Source organism: Rousettus aegyptiacus, unplaced genomic scaffold (assembly GCF_014176215.1).
Source record: "Rousettus aegyptiacus isolate mRouAeg1 unplaced genomic scaffold, mRouAeg1.p scaffold_m13_p_12, whole genome shotgun sequence".
In the NCBI taxonomy this organism is placed as follows: Eukaryota; Metazoa; Chordata; class Mammalia; order Chiroptera; family Pteropodidae; genus Rousettus; species Rousettus aegyptiacus.
The window spans coordinates 12297407-12316831 of record NW_023416287.1 but is presented as its reverse complement, the minus strand read 5'-3'; the positions used below and the strand labels follow the sequence as shown (position 1 = coordinate 12316831).

The 19425-nt window shown below is 44.5% G+C and overlaps 1 protein-coding gene across 18 annotated transcripts in view; it reads right to left on the bottom strand.

Moving 5' to 3' along the window:
• PTPRT (protein tyrosine phosphatase receptor type T) overlaps positions 1-19425 on the bottom strand; it is a 918720-nt gene that overhangs the window by 792067 nt on the left and 107228 nt on the right. The gene's annotated exons all lie outside the window — the stretch shown is intronic.

The following is a 19425-nucleotide window of genomic DNA, read 5'->3' as shown; positions in this document are numbered from 1 at the left end:
CTAAGAAAATCATTTTCATTCTGGAAAGTAAACTTCACTGTCTCATGGTTACTTGAGCCAAGGCAGTATTTACTGTCATGCCAGCTATTCTAAAGCAAGGGTCGGCAAACTGCAGCCCACGGGCTAAATCTGGTCCACTGGCTGTGTTTATAAATAAAGTTTTATTGGAACAAAGCTAGGCTATGTGTTTCCACATTATTAATGGCTGCTTTCATGCTAACAGAAACCGTTATGTTTCACAAAGACTATAATATTTACTATCTGGCCCTTTACAAAAAATGGTTGTCAATCCCTAGTCCAAATATTTGTCACTCACTAGAGAGAGAACAGATTTTTGCAGTCTATCACGCCTACATTCAAATTCTAGGTCTGTTATGTACTAGATCTTACCTCCGGCAAGTCCTTGAACCCCCGCTGAGCCTCAGCTGCCTCAGTTTCCTCATTTGTGTAATAGCCGCTCCATAGGACTGTGATAAGTAAATGGGACAAAAACTAAAGAGTAAATAGAACAAAACATATTAGAGGCCTGATGCACAGTAGGTCCTCATTAAGGGTTAGTTTCCTCCCTTCTTCTCTTTAGACAGAGATACTCCTCAAGACCAGCGAGCATCATAGCTCTGGCACATAGTAGATACCAAGTCTGTTCACGCAAAGTCAATTCCCACTGCAAAGTCAGAATGCAGAGGTGCCACAAAGCCCGGAGGCTGCAATTTAAAACGTCTCATCATCCAGTAATCAGGGGGATAATTTACTAACCAGGCAGCACACTTAGATGCCATACATCATCTCCAAAAGCCAAACCTGTCCTGCTCAAAGCCAGCAGTTGGCCCTGCCCTGGAAATGAAAAACGGGCTCCCAGGGACCGCAGAGCCCGGGCTGCAGAAGAGAAAGGGAAAGTGGCCTCACTGCAAAGCGCTCGGTCCCCACAAATCTCTGCCTCAGGAAGAGTCACTCTTGGTGATCTCAGAATCTTTCACAAACAGTTTTACAACCCCGGCCAACTCCAAAAAGAGAATTAAATTTGACCATCTTCTCGGTCAAGGACAAGAATGACCACGGGAGCTCATCACCATAGGTCAAGGTAGTAGGGAGGGCATTCTTCCACCCACCCCACCAGCTACCCTCCCTGTCACCAATAACTGCCATATGGCATGTATCCCAAGCCCCACTGGTCCAAACCTCTCCCTTCTTCCTGCCAATCTGAGCTTCTATCCTATCAGATTATCTAAATGGCGAGTTTGATGCCTGGTCTTTGCTGGTCTCTCCCCCAATTTTATCTGTACCCCAGTAATGTTACTATTCATACATGGAACCATTGCTCATTATTATGGGTTGAATGTGTCACCCCCCAAAAAAGACATGTTGAAGTCCTATCCCCCAGTATCTCAGAATGTGGCCTTATTTGGAGGTAGGGCCTTTACAGAGATAATCAAGGTAAAATGAGGTAATGAGGGTGGGCCCTAATCCAATATGACTGGTGTCCTTATAAAAAGGGAAAACCTGGTCACCGAGACCACACGCGCACAGGGAAAACACTAAGTGAGCATGAAGGCAGAGCTCGGTGGAACTTCTCGAAGCCAAGGAACACCCAAGGTTGCAAGCAAACCGCCAGAAGGCTAGAGAGAGGTCTGGAGCAGACGCTTGCCTAGTGCCTGCAGAAGGACGCGGCTCTTGCCAACACCTTGATAGTGGACTTCTAGACTCCAGAACTGTGAGACAACAAATTTCTGCTATTTATGCCACTCAGTGTGGTACTTGGTTACAGCAGCTTTAGCAAAACGAATATAACCAGCATTGCCAAGTTCTCTGAGGTCCGGTGTGCTGGGCAGTAGCCCTTGGTCCAATGTGGCCCATCAGAATCACACAGAAGGGGCACGACCATCCTGTGAGTGCCGGATGAGATAAACGCAAGTACATCTAACCTCTAGGACTCAGCCCTGATGACAAGGGAACCTCCTCCTTCCAGAGGCAGGTCGGCCAGCTACCAGGCACCTGAGTACGTCCAGGGGCAGAGCTGAGTGCACAGCGTCTGGCAGAGGTCTGAGGGGCCAGCAGTGGAGGCCTTCCCTCAGCCCTCGGAGGCGCTGGGAGAGTTGTTTGATGAGTCGATTACTTTCATTCCATAAGGCCAAAGACAGAAAACAGAAGGGCTCCATGTCCAAAGAAAGCAAAGGGGAGAGGGCCGGGAATCAGAGCAAGAAGGAAAGAGAAGAAATACATAACAGCTAGTAGCCTTCAGCTAATATCTAATCAGATCTCACTGTGTCCTAGACATAGGCTAACTAAGTTGCCTGGATCATCCTATTCGATCCTAACAAATGACCTTTGGGGAAAGTTCTGATATTGAGCCTATTTTACAAATGGAGAAATGGAGGTTCAGCAAATGTAACTGGCTTGCCTATAGTCACACAGCCTGCAGGCAGCCAGCTCCATCTCAAGTCTCCCTGCCGCCAAAGTTCATGACCCTAACTACTAGGTTCCTTTATTTTTTTAAATTAATTTGAACTTAATTAATTAGTTTGTTTGTTTGTTTTTTACTACTAGGTTCCTTTACCTGAGTGTGAAAGTTCAAAGACAGGCCAAAGAACTGTCACTGAGATCCCAGGCCACAGACTTGTGAGATTACCTGAGACAGCCTTCTCACTTAACAAATGGGTAAACTGAGGCACAGGCAGGAATATGACCTTTCTAGAAGCACCCGGTGAGTTAATGGCCTGAATAACACAAAGCATGTGATTTCTATAAAGCGTTTGCACATTGCGGGTCTGGGAAGTGTGTGAATTTGGTGGGTTCGGTGCTTCCCAAGTTTCAGGACTGGCGCTTCTTCCCTCTTCCTTCCTACCCTAATTCTGGGGCCAAGAATGGCTCATGGACCCAAATCTAGCCTCTTCTGGTGCTGAGCTGAGGTCAGCTTAGGGGCCTTTTCAATGGACATGCAGCAGGAATGCCTGAGAGCTGGCACCGCTGGCTCAGGGGCTTCACGGGGTTGAAGCGGGAGCCCGGCGAGCAGCACGGGTCCAGCCCCCAGAGCCAGAGTGTGATAAAGTCTCAGCGGAAGTGGAATTTGAGGCCCAGCACAGCCTCTGGTCCTGGCAGGAGACCAGAAAGCAAATCCATCCAGGGAGTCCAGCACAGGCAGGCAAGGGATGAGAGAGGAGAGAGGCAGGGCTGACCGGAGGGCGGGTCACCGGGGTGACCACCTGCAGACCTTAGGGATAGGGTGGTCCCTGCAGGCTGCAGGTGGCGGTGCCAGTCAAGGAGACTGGCCTGGGAAGCCTGTGGTCTTCCACTCTGGAGAGAGAGACACGAGCTGTGCCGGGTGCGCTGCACAGCTGCTAATTCTTCCCAGCGCGGCGCCCCCACCGTGATCAATGCGTTACAAATCCCTCGGGGGCAGACACGCGTCTACCAGTTCCCTCTTCCGAGCGTGGTCAGCACTGAAATCGCACACCCAGATGCAAGTCCGACCTCTCCCCGACACATGGCCTTGCAACCGAGGCAGGCTCTCCAAAGCTGCGCTTCGCCTCCTGTAAAATTCAGATGCTGATGGACCCTGCCCCGCAGCGTTTCCGGGAGGGTTAAACGCATAAAATATTCAACCATCGCTCTAAGTGGTGGGAACCTTTTTCCGACAGTGCCTCCCACGGCTTCCAAGCCAGTGTAGAAGACTCCATAAAACATTATTGAAATCTCATACAGAAGTCACTTAACGTGTTAAAACAAAGAAGTGAACAACTGCGGTGTAGAAGCCTTCGGCATTTAAGGACCTGAAATCAAATCGTTATTCCGCATTCCTATCCCAGCGCTTGGTGCTAAGGTTATTTGGCATGTCTGGTGTGTGACTACTTAAGAAGGGGTAACAGCCTCGAATTATGCTTGAAAACGTCAGCGCAAGACAGGCAGGCAGTGAGCAACGTCTCTTCATGAAAACATTTCTGGGGCAGGTTTGGGCCAAAGAGCTGTCAATCAATAAATTGTTGTCTCAAAGCTTTTACACTCAATGAATTTTGAGAGCCAGGAGGGAGGATTCTTGAGCATCATTTCTGTTAGAAATAAGGTCTCAAGGGGCCAGAGGATTTGGTCCAGGTCTCCCTTGGTAGCACTCCTTCCATGATACCTCTTGCCCCTAAAATTCCATCCTTCTTATTTCATTAGTGCCATTTGCTACTGACTCAGCCAGTGTAGGCAGGTCAGGTACAATTTACTGAGCACCTACTATGTGTCAGGTATTGGGACGAAGAGGTGAACAAGAAAAAGAAGGTCCCTGCCCTGTTGAAGACACAATCTCACAGGAGAAGAAAGACAAGAGCAAGAAAGCAAATAAAAATTACAAATAGCAATTGCAGGGGACAAAGAAAAAGAAAGAGTATGGGAGGGCAAGGGATGGGTGGGGCGGATTTTGGTGCTGTGGCTGTCATCTAAGCCAAATCCTAGGAGCTCGGGGGACCTCACCATGCAGAGCTCAGGGATGGGTATTCCAAGGAGAGGGAAGAGCCCGTGCAAAGCCCCGGAAAGGGGAGAGAACAGGGATAAAAGGTTGGGAGTGGCCGAGTCATTCGGGGTCTCTTGGGCCACACTAAAGAGTTTGGATTTCATTCCAGATGCAAAAGGAAGCCATCCACGATGCAGAGCCAACAGGGTGACGTGTTCTGTTGTATGATTTAAGACGATCACGGTAATTGGCAACGCAGAAGGCTGGGGTGGTGGGCACAGAAGGAGACGCATGCAGGGGACCAGTTGACCTACTTCTTGCATCCCACCAGAAGGCCTAAAAAGGCTACTGGTCCCTGGGAAAGGATGGCTCAGGCACCAGCACACTGACATGCGGTTCTCAAATGGTTTCCCCTCATCTCACCTGGAATCCCCTTGGGCCCAAGGCACCAGTCATCACAACCCCAGCATGCCACGTGGTTTGATCGCAGCCCTAGACACATCCCAGGATTTCAGTAAACACTTGTTAGATTGAAATGAACTCAGTAGACGATCCCTCCGGAGAGACAAGATCCGCTACTGACAAAGGCTCACGGTGAGACAAGGATAATGGGCTTAAATCTCGTTAGCAAAGTCAGAGAACTGAGAAATCTCCAAGCTCAAAACAATCATTTCCCTTCTGCTTTCAATATTTTCGCATAGTGAGGAATTATTTACAGGGTGGCCAGGAATAATTCCTGGGCGATTATTCAGTATGTCTTTAACTGGCTTAGCTCCTTTTCACGGAAGTCAAAGATCAGTCCCTCAACAGCTTCTCTTCAACGTGGCCGTCTCTTCCCCCCTCTCTTCCCTCCTCCCCCAAATCTGTGCCCCACAGTCTATCCCTTGATTCTCCCTCCACTTTCCTCCTCCGCACTGGATGCTTCTCATGCTTCATTTTTCCTGGGAACTGACCACGAGTGCTGTGCCTGAGCTCAGCAATTCCCAACTTTTTTTATTTGACATCCCAGTGTGTCTCCAGGCATCTCCAAGGGAGCTGTAAAATTCATTTTCATTTGCCTTAATTTAAAAAAGAAATATAGGCCATTTAGTTCTTTTAAGAGGGAAAATGGGGTGTCACTCAACCAGCAGGGAGGTGAATCCCGGCTTTAGCTATTAGATTCTTGGGCAAAATGGCTCTCTTCCAAGTGTTCTTGAGTCGCTTAGGCAAGTAAAGTGGTTTACTAACGTCTGAGAAACATTCACTCTTGGGGGGAAAGGAAAATAAAGTTTGGAGAGAAAAAGAGACATGAGAAAATTAATGTTCTTTTATTAACACCATTTCAGATAAACTCAGAATTCAACAAAATGATAAATATCACTTGGTCCTTCTATTCAAAAAGAGCTTATGGAGTATTTAGCACTTTCCAGAACCTATTAGTAATAACAATGATGATGATGATGATGATGATGATGATGATGATGATGATACCATCTAATATTTATTTTTTGCCAGGACAGTTCTACAAAAATTACCTCAATTAAACTCTATACTAACACCATAAACTAGTGACTATTTTGTTTCTATTGCAGAATTACTGGGAAAAGGTACAAATTACCCAAAACACACAGATATCAGTGGAATTGGAGCCCATGATTATCTCATCACCTCCATAACACACTGCTTCCTTGCCTCAGGGGTTCCAAGCTGAATGAGGCACAGCCCTTTTCTGCTAGGAATTCACTGTGGATAGTAGTGGGCAAAACAGACAAGTAATCAACTGCACGCATTGTTTGTGAAAAGCAACATGAAAGAGACTCTGGTAATCTAGATGCAGGTCCTGGGCTCACGCGAGAAGCAGAGATGTGAGGATGCACTCTCAGATGAAGACAAAGAACTCATGGGAGTTGGCTAGGCAGATGGGTGGAGCCAGAGAGAAAGTGGGTTCCAGGCAGAGGGAAGAAAGTAGGTTGGGGACAGCGCCTGAGAGGATGGGCCATGCCTAGGAAAGCATAAGTATGCAGAAGAGTCTGGGCCAGTACTGGGTAGGCAGATAGATAGTCCAGGAGCCCTAGGTAGCAGGATCCAATCGGTCATGAAGACACTTTCAGGCAGGCTAGAGATAGGTCATGGAGAGCCAGTGAATGGTGTGAGCACCAGAGTGTCACGGCCAGTGGTAGAATTAGAGACAGCCTTGTAGCAGCTTACTTCGGTTTTAGGATGCAGAGAACGGATGCAAGGAGCACACCTGGAAGGCAGTTTGACAGGTGTCTGGGCAGGTATAAGTGGATGAGAGCTCAACCCCAGGCAATGGTCATGAAAAGAAATATCAGATATTTGAGAGATGTTAAGAAAGTCGAAATAACAGGTGTTGTCAAGGCCCATAGAGGCAACTAAGAATATCGGCCATCGTTTTTCCAAATGTCTCCTGGGAAAAAAAAAAAATGGTTCCACTTTTCTTTTTCTGGTGATGGTGCATTTTTGCCTTCTGCTCCACAACTGAGAGGTAATCAACAGGGTGACAAAGCTGGTGACATGCCAGGACGCCCCGTGTCATCCTGGACACCATGCGGGGGAGAGAGGTGCTGACCAACACCAGTATTTCTGCAAGTGACCCTCGCCAAAGTACCTGCTCGCCTCTGCCCAGCCACCGCCCTCCCATCACAGGTAACACACCTGCCCCTCGCTGTCCCCCTGCTACGCCCGAGCCTGACTCCAGACAGCAGCGGGAGAGTCAGAGGCAGCCATCAGCGCTGCTATGTGATGGCCAAACAAGAGAATGAAACAAGGCTTGAATATTCAACGGCCAGCTCTGCCTCAGAGGTTGTCACCCTGCGCTCTTCCTGTCATCCCCTTGAGCCCGAGAACATGAGAAAAGACAACCAGTCACCTCGCAGCACCCACCATCCTAGATCTAGAGCCCGATGGTTACACAGCAGGTTGTAGGGATGAATATCCAAAATCCTCAGAGTCACAGCACCCTGTCAGTCTTGCAATAAAAAATAAAAAAAAGATTAATATTCTTTGGGAAAAGAGTGAATTTACATATCTAACTTACGGTCTCCTGAATTCCTGAAAGGCCTGGTAAAATTAGAAATATGTACATACATACATGCACGCACACACATGCAAATACCTTAAAACTTCAAAACACAAACCCATCTCTCTACTTCAATGTCTAAAAAACTATTTTTTCAGTGTATTTCCCAAGAGGCATGAAGTTGGTAATAGGAGTATAAATAGCAGTATAAAGTATGCAGCCTGATTATCATCTTGCATCGAAACATCTCAGAACAGGTAAACCTAAATCTTTTGCAGAGCAAGCTCCTCTTGCACAACCAAATTCCCATCTGAGCCGGCAGGGTCACAGGCAATCGAGGCTCTGTGTTTACACTCCAAATCATACCACTGACGTGAGGCTCTCTCTTCTCACATCCTGTGTATTCCTGCCCAAGCGTTTCCTGCGAAAATCTCTCTGACAAGTAAGTTTCACTGTCCTGGGAGAAACTGAATGTGCTTTAGGTAGGGCTTCATGAGACCTGTTAACTGTCACTCCTTTCTCCTCAGTGAGACAAGAGCTAGGAGACCTGGGCTCAAGGACCTGCTTTGCCGCTATCTGACTGTATAAACTTAAGACTCGTCATGGAATCTTCCTGAGCCAGTGGCTATGAATAACAACGATCACTACTATTTACTGAGTTACTGATGTGCTAACGGCTAAGCATTTTACATGGGTTATTCCGGCCCAAAATCCCCATCTTTTATGATTGTCGCTTTATGGGTGAGCAAAGAGGCTGATGAGAGCTGGAAAGCTGAGCCCGAGTGTCCCCAGTGCAGCCCCTGAATTGCAAAGCACGCACAATTTAACAAGCAGCTCTGAATGGGGCTGGTTCCTTCAGTCCTTGGCATGTGGCAGGCATTGCACTGACCCTGTCCAGAACGGGGAAAGGAAAAGAGCATGGTCTCTGCCTTCAGGGAAGGTGGTGGCGATGAGGAAGGCCACTGGCAAGCACAGTAGTGAGCCGCATCTCTTTTTTTTTTTTAAGGGTTAGGTACGACTTCAGCTGGAGAAGAGGATGGGAAAGGAGTCCCAGGCAGAGGGAGCTGTGGGTACAAAGGTCTGGCTCACCCAGCCAGCTCTGAGAGAGGCCACAGCCACCCTGACAGGACAGTCACAGGCCATGTTTGGCTTGCTCTCCTGCTCAACATGTATCTTACTATTGATAGGCTCAGCTCTGTGTTGGTGGATTTCTGCTCACATCACAGGGTCTAAATCCGTTATAGAAAAACCAATGATGGTGGAGTTCTTGACCTTTGACACTGCTTAGGCTTTGATCTGAGGTCTATCCCTTCACAGTTGAGTAAGCGTGGGCTAGCCACATAGCTTCTCTGAGCCTCATCTGTAAAATGGGAACCATATAACTCTTGTAAGCAAAATATTGGTCTACATAGCAAAGTTTGCGTTCACTCCTTCTGGTAGCAGAATCTCTGCCTCCTGTGGAGAATGCATCCCATGAGAAGTAGACAGGCCTAACTCCTACCTTCCATTCCTACCACGGGCAGGAGCACAGGCATCAGGCTTGGCCAATCAAACCATATTCCACCCCCTACCTGCACTAACAGGTTCAAAGACAAGCAAACGACCCAACTTCCCTCAATCCGAATCTTCCCAGGGCTCTTTTCTGAAGCAATCAGAAAAGTGTAGCTCTCTTCTCTAGGATGACAAACTGTATAAGTGACATAAGTATGTATGGAAACTTCTAGAAAATGAGCTCAACAGAGAGAAAGGAAAGAATAATCAAACCAAGACATGAAAAGGCGGAATGAGGCAGAAGGAATGTCTGTATGACCTAGTGACATCCCTTAAGCTCCTGGACCCAGCAATGCCTGAAACTCAATCCATCCCTCGGACTTCCTGCATACATGAACTAACAATACATGTCCTTGTTGGGCTGACTCTAGTTTGAACTGAGTGTGTGGCATTTGCAACAGAATCCTGTCGAAAGCATGGTCAGCAAGTTCGCTGCAAGGATTAAATGAGATCCAATTAAGTGGGAAGGCATTGCACACTGTGCATTTCAGTAAATGCTCCTTCCCTGCCTTTAGCTGCAGGTCTCTTGTCTGGGGAGGTACAGATGGCAATTTAGAATCAGTTAACTACAAAATATTTGTAGAAACCTAAATTACCATCTAGATAGCCGACAAACGAAATCATTCAGTTGTAGTATTTAGCCAAATCATCTCTCTCAGTTTCTTAAAATTCCTTTTCCAGGAAGCTGTCTCAGATCTTGGTCAATTAATGGTCCTTCACAACACTCTACAACTATCAAAAAAAAAAAAAAAAACTAACTACTAATTTTTTTTTTATAAATCAAATTCCTGTGTTTCAAATGCAGTTTTTCAAGTAACTCTGATTAAATTGCTGCTGTATTTCCCTAAGAAAAAAATTTATCAGACAAAATTTTATTTTAAAATTCAGGAAACATTAAAACAATTAAATAGTTAAAGAAAATACATATACATATTGATAGAGAGATACACAAATATTTATGATATAAAAATTTACATATAGATATAAATAAAATATATCACCTGTCTAGCCTATTTCACTAATGACTTTTTTCATCAACTTGAAACTACATGTTTCCAAGAGAACAAAAAATTCCCCAAAAACATTTTACTTATAAATGCAGCAAACTTTTTTTAAAAACTAAACATTTAAAAGTAGTTTTTATTTTATATTTTAAAGAATATGGATGAATGAAAAATTCCTGGAATTACTTTTGATACTTGGACTAATGGTCTTATGGAAAAAAAAAAAAAACCATAATAAGAGGTAAGCTGACCAGAGCACATGTAACAGAAGAGTCTTGGGTCCTCATCGTGGGATCCCCAATGTCCCTGTGGACAGCTCGGTCTTTGGCAGTCTAGCCTCCCTTCCTGGCACAAGGTAAAGCACTGGCTTTATAGTGGTCAACTTGGCAGGAAACACAGAAACACAACAGGGGTAATAATTCAAAATGCAGCACACATGAACAAAGAAACACATTTACTGAGTCCAAAGCCCAGGGAACCCTGCTACTCTATAAAACAAAGCATCGTGGGCTGTATATAAACCAGCTAATAAACCAGATCCCTGGACCACAAGAGCAGTTCATTCATTGACTCAGCAGGTGTTTATTAGACATTTAGTGTGTGTTGAGCACCACGGAAGTGGCCAGAGACATGGCACAAAGCTCAGGGTGGTCCCTGTTCTCGAGGAGCATTCGATCTTGCAGAAACAAACACGTGGATGAACAAATGCATAACTTCGAACTGCAATGTGTGTTTCTGCATTGTAACTACAAGTTCATTAATGCCCCTATGAGGAACTTCAAAGGATTAGATCATTCTGTCTATTCTCTTTTTGAAAAAAAATATATATATATTTATTAAGCTATATCTCACATACTATATAATTTAGCAATTTAAAGTATATCATTCAGTGGCTTTTTGTATATGTGCACATGTGTGCAACCATATTAATTTGAGAACATTTTCATCACTGTGAAGAGAAACCCTGTAGCTACCGCCCACCAAACCCCCCAAGCTCCCCCAGCCCTAAGCAATCACTAATATACTTTCTGTCACTATAGAATTGCCTATTCTGGTGGTTCCTCTATAAAATAAACATAGAATTACCACATAACCCACCAATTCCACTCCTAGGCATATACACCAAAAAAACTGCAAACAGATGTTCAAACAAACACCTGTACAGGAAATGCTCATAAATGCACTATTCACAATAGCCCAAAGGTGGAAACAACCCAACTGTCCATCAATGGAAGAATAATCAAAATGTGGCTTATCCATATAATGGAACATTATTTGGCCATGAAAAAGGAATGATACATGCTACAACATGGGTGAACCTTAAAAAACATTACACTATGTGAAAGAAACCATTCACAAAAGACCACACACTATATGATTCCATTTATGTGTATTTTCTTTTGATCTGGAAGTTATCTTTCTGTGTCCTTTCTCCCCCAACGCCAGCATCCACCCATCCTCAAGATTTCATAGCCACCCCTCCATTCTATTCCCAGGGCCACAGTTCTCGATGCCATCACCATCTTGGACCACAGACACAGACTCTTCCTTGGTTCCCTGGCCCTGGGGTTTCCCCTCCAACCTACTCCGTGTACCAGCTGCCAGAGCAGTCTCCCTGAACACAAATTAAAACCCTTCAGCTGCGTCCCCATCATCAACCAGATTAAATCAACCCCTTGACATCACAAACAAACTCCCAGGCCCATCGCCCACCATTCACACGACAGACACCCAGGGATCCAGCATTACCCAGCTGGGTGAGGCTCCCTGGGTCCTGCACTCCCACACATTTCCGTTTCTGCCCCTGTGCTCCTCCCTCTGCCGGGAATGCCTGCCCATGCCTTTCCTGCCTAGAAATATCATGCCATCTTCCGCACAGTTCAAGCCTTTCCACTTCTCCTCGGACTCTGAGCTGCCCAACATCTTCACAACCTTCACATGCCCAAAACATTTGGAAGACTGTTCACTGCTGGGCAAACCTCTAAAAGACGGGAGTGGTAGCTCCTCACTGCTGTATTCCCAGGAACTAACACGAGCCTACTTTGCATACAGTAGGTTCTCAATGAAAATGTGTTGCAGGAAAAGAGGGAGAAAGTGTCAGAGGAAACTATTACAAATATGTCAATAATTTAGGTACCTATTTTAGTTATCAGCAAATAACGTCTCAGATACTGGAAGCTTCTGTCCCCTTTGAGTTTTTCCCCCAGATTCCCCCAGTCTGAGCAAGAATAAAATTAAAGACTGTAGTTGATAACAACTACAACAGCAATGAGGAAACCCCCAACACACCCCAGCTCGAGCCCCAGCCAAGGCAGCAACAGAAGTCCTGCCTTCCTGGAATCTTGGTCATTTTAGAAGTTCTGCCTCCAAAGCTACTTGTAAATAGGAACTGGTGGAGAAGGGTGAATCGGAGTCAAACCTGGAGATGCTATAAAGGTTTTAGGATCTTGATCTTCATCTACCTCCCAAATCTGTGAACTTTTGGAGTTTTGCCTTTACTTTTTCCTGGATTGGTGAGCCCTACCGATGTCTCATGCTCTCATCTCACGCTCGGAGAAGCCCATCTAGACTCTGATAGCCCCTCTTCTCAGGGAAGAGGCCACAAAAGCAAAACTAATAAAGATCCCATCTGTCTCTAGGGGGCGATATGATGGTTTACCAATCATTCTAAAGGCCCAGCTAGCTCTAAATCTCTATGATACCCAGTAGGGAACAAAATAATATAAAATAATAACTCTATGCATGAGCCCAATCAAAGACTTTCTTTTCAAAGATAAAAATGCAAAGGTGTAGTTCCCGGTGATTGAAAGCAAAAAACAATAAGTAGTGACATTCCAGATTGGTCTTGATCACTCCTAACTGATTTCGATAATCTCTCCATCACCCTACCATTATAATTTCCTGCTAATTACTACAAGCAGTTTTATTAATATACTTTTCAGCCTCATTAAATATTACCTTGGGCCTAACATTAAAAATGATGAGGCTCAGTAATCTTAATGAGCATCCAAGTTTCATCGACCCCTGAAAACCCAGACAACAGAGAACTGAATGCGTTGCCGAGCTGCTCAGTTCCCCAGGTGTGTACAAAAGCAACTTCAGAGACATGAAAGGCGTGAAGCGTAAAGCCCCAAATGAAACCTGACATGGAAACACACAAGTTGGCCCAGACTTTCTCCACGTACTGTCAGTTAAGGGAGAGGGGCATTGTTGAGAAGGCATTTTCCCTTGACCTCTTCCTCCTCATTCGCTCGATGTACACCCAGTATCAATCAGCACAATTTTCAGTAACATGAAGTCTTTCTCGTGACTCTGATAGACAATGCCACTGGTGATCGTGGGCTGGGCAGAGGCAAGACGAGACGTATGAGAGACTCACAGCTCTAGCCAACAGAAATCCGTGGCTTTCTCTGAAATGGTGGTGTAAGTAAGCACAAAGGAGAGGCAGTCATGGACCAGAGAAGATACATTTTATTTTTCTTTCCTTCCTGGCATGACCAAAATTGTCTGTATTCCTCAAGCAACAAGCTGGGCAAGAAGAGTGAGATCAGCTTCCTGGTCCGCGAAGTAAATTATTTATTAGAAGCTGAATTTATTGCTCTCCTGACTAAATTATCGAAACGCTCCAATTTCCAACAGCAGTTGTGCTATAAGGTCCCAAGGTTCCTCATGTTTCTCTTAGCCTCCAGGTTAGAGATGAGTGGGTAACAAGAAATGTGGGGTTGGTTTAATAGACTATCCCAGATTTACTGAACCTACCTTCAGCCAAGATCTCAGAGAGATTTTTCAATGTGTCAGAGACGAATAAATTGAGTACAATATAAAACCGTTAAATGTTAGAGAGGAACCTTTGGTACCATCTAATTTAACCCACTATTGGTAGATATGAAAACTGAGATGCAAAAGGAACTGATTCGCTTCGGCTGCATGACAATAGCCAAACCTAGAACCTGAACTTTTGGACACCCATCCATTATACCACCATTGATATTGTTAACCTTAATTGGTGTTTTTAACTGGGACCGAGGCAGAAACAGCCATTACCAAAGAATTGTGGTTTTCCTCTGGCATGGTGCAGTGCTGCCTCTGGGACCTGGCTCCCAATAGAAACTATACCTCCCCATCCTTCCACTCACTCACATTCCACCCCCTCCCAGGTGAGTGCAGTCACAGGAATGCATTCGAGCCAATGAAATGAGAATGGAAGTGAGGTACAATGCCGCTTCCAGGCATGGCCCATGCAAACCTGCAACCTGGTGCTCCTCCATGCTCTGCCGCTACGTTATGGCTGGATCCAAGAGACGTCAAGATCCTAAGAGATAGCAGAGGTACAAAATAGAAGAGACCTATGCCTCCAAATCTCCAAATTATCTTACAGAATAAAAACCTTTTAAAGACGAGGCACCACCATGAACAAGCCCAATCCCGTCTGATATCAGAAGCTAAGCAGGGTTGGGCCTGGTTAGTACTCGGATGGAAGACCACCTAGGAAGACCAGGTGCTGTAGGCATAAAAAAATAAGGGATTATAAGATGACAAGGTCCTTGCAATCTGTGAGGTCAACCAAGGGTTGCCTCGCTTAAAAAAATAAAAATAAATAAAAAATAAAGATGAGGCATATACTCATTGAGATATAAAATTTAATAGTGTGAAGCTATTAAATGTTTGGGGTTTGTTTGTTACAGCACCTACTGTTAACATAACATATACAAGATACATTTTCTAATTGAAGGGAGTTTCTCAAATATGTAAGGCCCAAAGAAAAAGCCTAGAGCCCATGAAAAAACTTTTTTACAACAGTGGAAAGACATTTACAAACCAAATTATTAAAAAGAATATTCTACTAATCAACTTTCTAATTAGCCTCACAGAGATTAATTTCTCCAGGTCTCTGAAGGAGTTAAAAAAACCTTAGTAAAGATGAGCCTTGAAAACAAAGTGAGTATTTTCTCAAAGAAATTTCTTCCGCGAGTGTCCTACACCTGATTCCTTTTACCTTAAAAGTGATGGCAAAATGAACTAATGATGCATGCAACCACTCTGATGGATCTTCAGGGCATTATGTTGAGGAGGAAAGGCCAATCTCAAAAGGTTACACATAGTGTGACTCCACTGACATAAGATTCTTAAAATGACAACATTATAGTGATGAAGAACATAGTAGGATTAGGGGCAGGGGAAGAGGTGTCTAACAAGAAGCAAGTACCACAAGGAAATTTCTGTGCGGTGATGGAATGGTTTCACTTCCTAATTGTGGGAATGGTCACTTGTATCTACATACATGAAAAAATTTTACAGAGCTATACACCAAAAAGGAAGAGAAGGCAGAAGGGGGAAGGAAGGAGAGGAGGAGAGGAGGGAGGAAGGGAGAGGGAGAGGGAGAGGAGAGGAAAGGGGAGAGGGAGGGAAGAGGGAGAAAAAATAAGCGAGTCAGGACTGATGAAGTCTCAACAAGGTCTACCTATGAGTTAACAGTCAAGTAAGTCTCTGGTTTCGACAATGTACTGTGGTATGGACGATATTACCTTTGGGGAAAAGTAGATAAAAGGCATAGGGAACTCTCTATACTATTTTTGCAACTTCTTGTGCATCTTAAACTATTTCAAAGTAAAAGGTTAATTTTTTTAAGTGATAGCATGGGCCCTGAACCGTGAAGTTCTGAGTTAGGAAAAAGGCCTTGTGATTAGCCAACATGAATGTGATAACGGGAGAGAATTTAGGAGCTGGTTAGTTTTGAGAACTCTCACAATTAATTGGATGATTATCTGTTTAGTTTTTGTCTCCCTTCTAGAATATAAATGTCGCAGACCGAGTCTGTCTTGTTCCCCACCCAATGCCTAACCCAGTGTCTGGTACGTAGAAAGCACTCAGTAAATGCCTGTTGCTTGAACAAATGAATGAAGCCATTCGACAAGGGAGGAATTACTATCCGCGGTTTGGAAAGAAGCAATGGTCTGCGGAGATTTCAGTGCCTGGTGTGCACAGCTGGAGAGTGGCGGGATGGGGACAAAAACACCAGGGCTTCCGGAAGGCTCGACTGCCTTCCCGTGGCACCGCATGTCTCTCGACAGCTCAGATTTCTGGTGGTCGCTTTATCTCAGGAAACAGAACATGGACAAGAGAAAAAAAGAGAAAGAACAGAAGCGAGTAAGAAAGAGTGAGCAAGTTAGAGCAACGACAGGAGAAAGAGATGGTGAGAGAGGTCAAATAAAAGCAAGACAGAACAAGGAAGGGAAAGAGAGAAAAAGAGAGGGAGAGAAAGAGAGAGAGAAGGAGGAAGGGAAGGAGGGAGGAATGCAGGTGGGCAGGGAGGAAAAAAAAGAGAGAGGTGAGGAGAGGAGAGAGAGAGAGGAGTATGAAAACACGTAGCCTCTAGAGCAATGCGGGGCATGTCGTATTTGGTCAATAGATTTAGCAGTTACTGTATTCTCAACTGAAGACATGCGCTCAGGATGGCGGACGACACTTGACAGCAGCAGAGCTACCCAGGGCCCACTGGGTGGGACCATTCAACATCCAGGACTCATCCTTGACAGACGGAGAAGGGATAGAAAGAGAAAATCTGCCCCAAAACAGAGACTGACATTGAACGGATGCTAAATATCAACAAGACCACACTCCGCGGGCCCAGGACTTTGCTCTGAAATGGTATTGTAATGCGAAAAATCTATCATTGAGTAATAAATAGTTCATGAAAAACAACAAAATGGTCAGCGGTGAGATATAAATTAGGAATAACCAAGGGAAATTGTACTCCACAACTCACCATGCTCCAATTATCAGACTGTGATCAGTGGTTCTTTTTATCTTTTGAGAAGATGATGCAGTTTGTGATACTACATAATATAATATAGAATGCAATACACAAAGACTGAAAAGAAAATGAATTGTATGACATTAACAGCAAAGTTTATGTAGCCAACAGATGCAAACTTAAATTCAGGCTCTGCCACTTTTCATCTATGTGACCACAGGCAAGTTATTTAATTTCTTTGAATGTTGGCATCCTCATCTGCAATACCGGAGAAAGAACACACACTTTGCAAGGTTGTGAGGATCCAACGAAATAATCGATACAGATGCCACCAGCACAGTGCCCGGCATGCATTCGGCACTTAACACAAACTTCCATGTTCTCGCCAGAGGCTACGCACAAAACAGCGCACATTGCAAGATTCCGTTCATCTGATGTTCTGGACCAAACAAAACGTATCTGAGAGAAATCAGATGAATTACTGCTTGGGAGGATGGGAGCTGAGGGACACAAGGGACAGAAATGTTCTGTATCTTGGTAAGTGATCATCCCTCAATTTTTTTTAATCGTAAAATAAGATGTAAATATCTAGATACTAGACAGCTACATTGCCTAGTAGTTACACAGAAATAGGGAGAAGAAAGAGAAAAGACGGGAGAGGGGAATAAAGGGGGGAGAGAGAGAGAGAGAGAAAGATAGAGAGAGAGAGAGTCAGTGAAAGTACCTAATACAGCATGTCCTTACACGAAGGGCTCCATATATGTTAGGGAATTCTGGAATCAAAATGAACGTTCCCTCTCTCTCCTCCAGAGACCACCCGCTCAACTGTGGGATGACTCAGCCAGTTCTGAAAAGTGCTTCCTTCTTCATTTCTGAATCCTAGTCCCTGACACTCTCACCCAAGGGGGCCTCTGTCCACCTCCTCCTCATGACAGAACTCAGCGTCTTAACCATCAGACTTTCCCGGCCTCCAGTTGAGCATCTTTAAGTCTTTCACTGTGCTAGTCACACTCAACTCTTCAAAATCTCCTTGCACCATGAGCCCGGACGGGCGGGCAGATGCCGTCTGTGGAGGATGAGTCCAGGATGCTGGATGGTCCAACCCAATGGGCCCTGGGTAGCTCTGCTGCTGTCAAGTGTCGACTGCCACCTTGAGTGCATGTCTTCAGTTGAGAATACATAACTGCTAAATCTATTGACCAAATACTACATGCCCCGCATTGCTCTAGAGGCTACATGTTTTCATTCCTTTAGTCCTCATGGTAAATCCATAAAGAAGTCTATCAACATCCCCACTTTACAGAGGAGCTAGCGGAACTCCAAGGTACCTCTTCACGCCAGGCGTTTCAGATCCCACGAAATCCCACCTGCAACCCTGATCGCCGTATCTTCGTCCCACCCGTCACTGGAAAGAACTGCCACAACACAGGAAGAACCACCCTTGCCCAATATGTACAGAACAGGAGCTCGATTTAAAGCTTGACGGGGAGCCTGGGAGGAACAAATGATTGATATGCAAAACGATAGGGGTGGAGCTTAAAAAGCATCACGCTACACAAAAAGAGAGGAACATGAAAGAGCCGATACTGCAGGATTCCGTTTCCATGAAGTTCTGGAAAAGACGGCTCTAATCTGTAGGGACCACACAGTCAGGTCACTGGCTGCCTGGGGCTGCAGTTAGGAGATGGGATTGCAAAAGGGGCATGAGAGAAACTTCCAGTGATGGAAATGTTCTACACCTTGATCCAGAGAGTGGTTGCATCCACTTTTGTCGAAATTCAAACTGTACATTTAAATTGTGTGCATTGTATTGAATGTAACTAAAGCTGGTATTTTTTTATGTACAAAAAAATAAAAATAAAAAATAAAAAATAAAAGCCTTTGGAACCAACAGCCCTCACTTTGAATCTCACTTTGTCTCTTCCTGGCTGGTGACCCAGGGCGAGCAACTTAACACAACCGAGCCTTGGTTTTAGGCTGTCGTCAGGGTTAGAGACAATGCATGCCAAACACCTGGGGGAAGAGTAGGCCTTCAATAAACAGTGGCTTCCATTATTACTGTTAATTAATCGTAATGAGAAATAATAATCTGAATAACAGCTTCAATTCTCTACTTCACTTTGCTGAGAAGATCTCAAACTGCTAAATGTTCCCTGCCATTAGCTCTCACTGAAAACCAACACACACTTTGGTGGCATGCAATCATTTTAACGCTGTGCTGGAAGAGATAATCAAGAATGAATACCAAATGTATGTAGATTAAAGAATTCATGTTTATATATGAATATGGGCCATGGAATCTTAGATTAATTCAAACCTGAGAACACTGCTGACAGTTACTACTTTCTTTTCAAGGAATCAGATTTTCAGTCTAAGTAACTCCATAGGGAATTTTCCACTATATTGTTACCCAGGGTACAATTTCTCTAATAAGGTCATTAGGAAAAAAAAAAAAAAAAAAGAATTCTGGACTCTATAATCTCTTTGTATTAGTTTTTACCTAAGAGCATCTTTCTCTAGGGATAAGACATAACAGCACGGTAAATTTCAAATATATAGCAATCTGGTTATGGTGGTTTTTAAAGCTAAAATCTGTGAGCATATCTCCTTGTTTTTTGGTCACCTCCTTCCACATTGAGAAAATTGCTTTGCAGAAAACTGTTCA